Source organism: Triticum aestivum, chromosome 2A (genome assembly GCF_018294505.1).
Source record: "Triticum aestivum cultivar Chinese Spring chromosome 2A, IWGSC CS RefSeq v2.1, whole genome shotgun sequence".
Taxonomy (NCBI): Eukaryota; Viridiplantae; Streptophyta; class Magnoliopsida; order Poales; family Poaceae; genus Triticum; species Triticum aestivum.
In genome coordinates, this window is record NC_057797.1 from 754,028,269 (window position 1) to 754,036,195 (window position 7,927).

The 7,927-nt window shown below is 45.1% G+C and overlaps 1 pseudogene; it reads left to right on the forward strand.

Annotated features, from left to right (window-relative positions):
- LOC123191999 (receptor-like serine/threonine-protein kinase SD1-7) overlaps positions 1–1,451 on the forward strand; it is a 79,864-nt pseudogene extending 78,413 nt beyond the window's left edge.
- Positions 1,452–7,927: the final 6,476 nt, after the last annotated feature.

Genomic DNA, 7,927 nt, shown 5'->3' on the forward strand with positions numbered 1-7,927 from the left:
AGATGGGCCTTATGAACCGGGACAAATGACCCTTTTTCTACTAGTGTTAGTGGTTTGAAGATCATCTCAGCTCAGCTCAAAATGGAATTTTGTAGCCTTATATCTTATGTAAGTGCTATGTACTCACTACCGGGCTCTTTGTTGCGTGTTTTCTAGCCGGCACTCGGCAAAGGCAAGGCTTTGCCAAGTGTCAATTTTCTGCAGCACTCGGTTTAGGAGGGCCTTTGCCTAGTGCCCGACAGAAATCACTCAGCAATCACCTTGATTCCAGTAGTGAATATGGGGAATTTCTAATTAATCTCTCCACCCAAACAATATATTTAGTAACCTGATTGCAACTTCATGCTATTGGTCAGGCCTGGAGATTATGGGAAGATGGAAAAGCAACTGAATTGGTGGACTCCTTCATTGCTGCGAGCTGCCCACTTCATGAAGTTGTATGATGCATTCATGTGGGACTCTTGTGTGTCCAAGATCATCCAAATGATAGGCCACTAATGTCCTCGGTTATGTTTATGTTAGAGAATGAAAGCGCAATGCTTCCACCTCCAAACACTAGTAGAAAAAGGGTCAAATGTGCGACACATTAGTCCCGGTTTGTAACAGAACCGCATTAGTGCCGGTTCCAACGGCTAGGCGGGAGGAGGTCTTTAGTACCCGTCGTGGTGAACCTTTAGCACCGGTTCGTGCCACGGACCAGTACTAATGAGAGTGGTGGCAGGATGTTGTCAGAGTGGGGCCCCTCCAGCACCTTTACTACCGGTTCGTGCCACGAACCGGTACTAAAGGTCGTCCTATATAAACCCTTCGTCCACCAGAACTCTGTTCTTCCCCCTTTCCCCTCTCCCTCTCCTCTGTTCTTCCCTTCTTTCTCTCGAGTTCATCACAAAATTTGCCCCAAATTTGTCAAGATTTGCAGGTCCCCATCCATTCAAATGATCACAAAGGCTAGCAACTTTGTCCTTTTATCTCTCATTGCTAGATTAGCTCTTGCATTGGTTTATATAGTGATTAATTGTGGGTTTTAGTAATTTGGGAGGAATTATATGTGGTAGTATTTGATTTATATGCAAATTGAGGTCAAAATAACACTTAGTTTGCATATGTAGGTGTGGTTTACTTAGTGCCTTCTAAATCTCCGTCGTAACCACTGTCGATCGCCCGCACCGTCCCGTCACCGGCACCACCTTGTGGTGAGCCTCTTGTTCATGAAATTTTATATAAAAAATTGATGTTTGTGTGATTTGGATATATAGTTACTCGTATAATTATCTTACCCATACGTTGTTTGTTATACATAGTGCCATGGTTTTGATATCCGTCCCCGTCGGCCCTCGCCCTTGTTATGATTCGGATGTGGTATATTCTCTTTTAAAACTATATGTTGCATTTCGTGTTTATGACAAATTATGCCCATCAAACTGACATAGATATTTATATGTAGGAGGTAGTTGGACCGGAAATTCCAACCGACCCTATTGTCGAGAGGTTAAATTTAGTTGAAAGAGAAAACGAGGATTTGAAAGAAAAATTGAAAAGAATTGAGGGTGAGAAGATGGAATTGGAGTTGCATGTTGCCGATGTCGTCAATGATCACAAGATTAAGATGGAGAAAATGCGCTTGAAGATTAGAAAGATTAGAAAATACGCCATTCATAGTGAGGCTTGGTATCATTATGCTGCTGGATCAATTGTTACCTTAGTTGCGATCTTGATCGCATTTGTTGTTGCATTTAAATTATTCAGCTAGAGAGTTATTTGTTTGTTGCATTTAAGTGTTCTATGAACTTTATGTATGGACTTTATGTATTGTATTAATTTGGTGTTTTCGGTGCTGTGTATTCAAGATGAGCCGGCAATGGATGTACGATGACCGATGCTCTCCCAAGTTCATTAATGGCGTGCATACTTTTTTGCTTGCGGGTGAGGCAAACAAGCGGGCGGATGGTTTTATGCCTTGTCCATGTGCTGGCTATAAGAATGGTCACAATTACTCTATGTCAAGAACCATTCACGTCCACCTGTTTGAGTCCGGTTTCATGCCCCACTATAATGTTTGGACCAAGCATGGAGAAAGAGGGGTTATGATGGAAGACAATGAAGAAGAAGAGGACGACGACAACTATCCTGGCCATGGGTTTCCTGAATACGATGGTACAACAATGAGGGAAGAAGCTGAGCCGGTAATGCGGGAAGAAGCTGAGCCGGCAATGCGGGAAGAAGCTGAAGAAGAGGCATCAGATGAGCCCGTTGATGATCTAGGTCGGGCCATTGCCGATGCAAAGAGAAACTGCGCAAGTGATTTGGAGAAGAAGAAGTTGCAGCGCATGTTAGAGGATCACAAAAAATTGTTGTACCCGAATTGCGTAGGTGACAAGAAAAAGCTGGGCACCACACTGGAATTGCTACAATGGAAGGCAGAGAATGGTGTATCTGACAAGGGATTTGGAAAGTTGCTGGTAATGATAAAGAATATGCTTCCAAAGGACAACGAATTGCCCGAGAGTACGTACGAAGCAAAGAAGGCTGTCTGCCCTCTAGGGTTAGAGGTGCAGAAGATACATGCATGCCCTAATGATTGCATCCTCTACCGCGGTGAGTACGAGGATTTGAACGCTTGCCCGGTATGCGGTGCATTGCGCTATAAGATCAGCCGCGATGACCCTGGTGATGTCGAGGGCGAGCGCCCCAGGAAGAAGATTCCTGCCAAGGTGATGTGGTATGCTCCTATAATACCACGGTTGAAACGTTTGTTCCAAAACAAAGAGCATGCCAAGGCGATGCGATGGCACAGAGAAGACCGTAAGAAAGACGGAAAGTTGAGAGTACCCGCTGACGGGTCGCAGTGGAGAAAAATCGAAAGAAAGTACGGGAAGGAGTTTGCAGATGACGCAAGGAACGTATGGTTTGGTCTAAGCGCAGATGGCATTAATCCTTTTGGGGAGCAGAGCAGCAACCATAGCACCTGGCCTGTGACTCTATGTTTGTATAACCTTCCTCCTTGGTTGTGCATGAAGCGGAAGTTCATTATGATGCCAGTGCTCATCCAAGGCCCTAAGCAACCCGGCAACGACATTGATGTGTACCTAAGGCCATTAGTTGAAGAACTCTTACAACTGTGGAATGGAACAGGTGTACGTGCGTGGGATGAGCACATGGGGGAAGAATTTGACCTAAAGGCGTTGCTGTTCGTGACCATCAATGATTGGCCTGCTCTCAGTAACCTTTCAGGACAGACAAACAAGGGATACCGCGCATGCATGCACTGTTTGGACGATACCGACAGTATATATTTGGCTAATTGTAAGAAGAATGTGTACCTGGGACATCGTCGATTTCTTCCGAGCAGGCATCCCGTAAGAAAGAAAGGCAAGCATTTCAAAGGTGAGGCGGATCACCGGACGAAGCCTCGCCACCGTACTGGTGCTGATGTACATGATATGGTCAAGGATTTGAAGGTGGTCTTTGGAAAGGGTCCTGGTGGACAACCTGTTCCGAATGACGCTGACGGACGCGCACCCATGTGGAAGAAGAAATCTATATTTTGGGACCTGCCCTATTGGAAAGACCTAGAGGTCCGCTCCGCAATCGACGTGATGCACGTGACGAAGAATCTTTGTGTGACCCTGCTTGGCTTCTTGGGCGTGTATGGGAAGACAAAAGATACACCTGAGGCACGGGAGGACCAGCAACGTATGCACGGAAAAGACGGCATACATCAGGGTCATGCAAGCTACGCTCTTACCAAAGAAGAGAAGGAAATCTTCTTTGAATGCCTGCTCAGTATTAAGGTACCGTCTGGCTTCTCGTCGAATATAAAGGGAATAATAAACATGGCAGAGAAAAAGTTCCAGAACCTAAAGTCTCATGACTGCCACGTGATTATGACGCAACTGCTTCTGGTTGCATTGAGGGGGCTTCTACTGGAAAAGTTCGATTAGCCATTGTGAAGCTATGTGCATTCCTCAATGCAATCTCTCAGAAGGTAATCGATCCAGAAATCATACCAAGGTTAGAGAATGATTTGGTGCAATGTCTTGTCAGTTTCGAGTTGGTGTTCCCACCATCCTTCTTCAACATCATGACGCACGTCCTAGTTCACCTATGCGAAGAGATTAACGTTTTGGGTCCTGTATTTCTACACAATATGTTCCCCTTTGAGAGGTTCATGGGAGTCTTAAAGAAATATGTTCATAACCGTGCTAGGCCAGAAGGAAGCATCTCCAAGGGCCATGAAAATGAGGAGGTCATTGAGTTTTGTATTGATTTTATTCCTGACCTTAAGTCGATTGGTGTTCCTGAATCGCGGCATAAGGGCAGACTGGATGGAAAAGGCACGCTAGGAGGGGAACAAATAATATGTATGGACGGACATTCTCTCATTGAAGCACACTACACAGTTCTACAGAATTCCGCCTTGGTGGCTCCGTATATGGATGAACACAAGAATTTGCTACGCTCCAAACACCCGGAGCGGTCTGATGACTGGATTACACGTGAACAAACCAGGAGTTTCGCCAGCTGGTTGCAGACACGTACCATGCATGACGCCTCTATTGAAGATGACCTGTACTTGTTGTCCCAGTTACCATCTTCGGATATAATGACTTTCAAAGGGTACGAGATAAATGGTAATACATTTTACATGATCTCCCAAGATAAGAAGAGAACCAACCAAAATAGTGGTCTCCGCTTTGATGCAGAAACCAAGACGGGAAAGGAAACATATTATGGTTATATACAGGACATATGGGAACTTGACTATTGACGTGGTTTGAAGGTCCCTTTGTTTCTGTGCAAATGGGTCAATATGACACGAGGCGGGGTAACGGAAGACCCGCAGTACGGAATGACAACAGTGGATCTCAACAATCTTGCATATGCAGACGAACCATTCATCCTAGCCAATGATGTGGCACAGGTTTTTTATGTGAAGGACATGTCTACCAAGCCGAGCAAAAGAAAAGAAAAGGAAGCGAATGCATCATACGATGAGCCAAAGCGGCACATAGTTCTTTCTGGGAAGAGAAACATCATGGGAGTGGATGACAAGACATACATGTTAGGAGATTATGAAAAGTTTGATGAAATTGCTCCATTCACAGTGAATATTGACTCGAGCATCCCGTTAAATGATGAAGATTTTCCATGGTTACGGCGCAAAGGGACACACACGAAGAAAAAGTTTCACACTCAAAGATCTGGGATGTGATCGGCTTCACTATCATCACTTTCTTCTGTGTTTCACACCCAGAAGGGAATCTCTGTAATAGTTAGGGTAGTTATGTGTTTTGGCATTTGAAACGCGAAGAAATTTTATATGCAAACAAATTCTTTCATGCCTTTACTGATTTTTTCAGCTAAAAAGGCATTTCATTTTTTAAATAACCTAAGCATTACCAAATTGAATATAATGATAAAACACACTAATATTAAACATAATAAAAAAGAATCACTGAAAAATGTATTTTTAAAGTTAAGTTATTCACAAATTAGTGATTCACACAAATTTCAAATAATTCAAAATTTAAACTATTCAAATTTAAAAACTACCCGCACTAACTGAAAGTTTCTAAAAACTATCAAAAATATTCACAAAGAAACTCTAAATACAACAAAAAACAACTAAAAATAAATAAAGCAGAAAAGAAAAAACTAAATGAAAAAAGCCCACCTACCGGGCCATAGCGGCCTGCATACGACTAGAAACCCAACCTGTTGTTGGGCCAGGATGCAGGCCCGCAAGCCCAATAGGCCCCACAGGGCAGAGTAGCAGAGGTAGGCCCAAAAGGCCTGCTTTAAAGAGGAGCTCGAGACAGCAGCAGCGGCGGGGCTTATAAGCAGGTGCGAGCGCCCTTCGGCTAGCGAGGTGGGACTAAACTTCTGCGCCCCTCGCCTGGCAGAGCATCCCCTTTAGTACCGGGTCGTGGCATCAACCGGTACTAAATGGGGGGTCTTTAGTACCGGTTGGAGCCACCACCCGGTACTAAAGGCCTGCCCTTCCGGCCGCTTGGCCTGGCCAAAACATGCCTTTAGTACTGGTTGGTGGCTCCAACCGGTACTAAAGGTGCCTTCTATATATACATCACTTCAAAAAATATCATTCTCCCTCTGTTTCTTCCTCTGTTTCCCCATTGAAGCACCACCTGCCCCGATCGATCGACGCCGTCGCCGCCCCCGTCCCGCGCCGTTGCCGTCGCCGCCCCCATCCCCGTCGCCGCCCTCATCCCTGTTGCCTCCCCCGTCCCCGTCGCCGCCCTCGTCTCCATCGTCGCGCAGTCCCCGCGTCGCCGTCCCCGTCATGCCCCGGCCCATCGCCGCCCCCGGCCGTCGGCTCGCCGTCGCCGTCGCCCCGCTGTGAGCTCTCCCCCTCTAACCCCTCTCCCTCGCCCCTGGCGGCCACCATGGGCGCCGCCCCTCCCCGAGCTCATACACACACACACAAGCATGATGAACACACACACACACACACACACATTTCCTTAAGTTAATTAGTATATACGTATTTTGTATGTTTAATTAGTTTAGATTTTTTAGATTATTATTTTTTCACTAGTATATATGTATGAATGCATGTTAGATGGATATAATTAGTGTTTAATTAGGATGGAATTTTTTTATATAATGTTGTTTTTCTGTTCTTTAATGGATGTATAGAAGTTGTTTTTTCTGTTTTTAGTGTTAGATGCTTAATTAGTATGAAATAGCATATAGAATTTTGACATATGCAATGATAGCATAATTAGTGTTACATTTGCATATAGTATTTGTTGTCGACGATGCCCGGCCCGCATCCTCGCCGTCGACCCATTCGCGACGATGTCCTGCTTTAGAGGACCCATGTCCGGGACTGGGCTCCGCCGGGCTGGCACTGGGAGGTGCTACCTTCAGGGGCGCGACGCTTGGTGAGGAACCCGACCCCGAGTCCCGTCGTCGACCCTCATCTCCTTTGGTGGCGTTCGCGTGGGCCACTTTCGGTGCGGAGGGAGCCGGCCCCGCCGGAGGTGGTACGTCGCCGTGTCAGGGAGGAGGACGAGCGCGTCCATCGCTACATGGCTGCTATGGACGTCAGGTTCTCCAATACCTGGCAGGTTCTTTGGGGAGATCACCCGAGCTATGCTCCAGTGATGGTTCCTTCACTTGGGTTGTCCACCGCCTAGATTACTCTCTAGTATTCGATCCAAGGTAAGTAATTAAGTAGTACTATAGCTAGCTAGCTGCCATCTCTTTAATTATCATGCTTGATTAATTATTATCTGATCAAATTCCATTCTCATAAAGGCCCTGAAGTAGGCACCGGGGAATAATCTGTGTGCATACTACGTTTGCGAGAACATTCGCATGATGGCGTCTGAAAGGAGAAGATCTCAAAGACAGGAGTGAGTACGTTTGTCAGAATACTATTCACAATTTTTACACCATTATCGATATCTAGTCACACAACTAATACACATGCATATTGATCTCCTTCTTAACAGTTCAAAGAGGTGCGGGAGCAGCTCCTACCAGAGGACTGCATAGAAGCAATTCAAGAGGAAATAACGAGATTTTTGCTCGACCAGGTCATAGATCTCAAAGGAAAATACTATTACCCGCTACCGCCCCCATGAAACACTTCCAATTGTCATCGTGCTCCGAAGGCACCAATTAGGCTAATGTCACTGGCTCCGAAGGCACCAATTAGGAGGAATTGTATATAGCTACCTAATTGTATACATATATACATGTGTGTGTATATGTGTGAATTAATGGTGGTTGTGAGACATTCGATGATATATATATATGATCGGTTCTACTAGAAATTCTATTTATATATATGCATAACGTGTACAATATGTAGCATCGTAAAATACCAGCAAACGAAAAAGAATTAAATGGAAAACATAAAATTAAATGAAAAAGAAATCATAAACCTAAAACCCCCCAA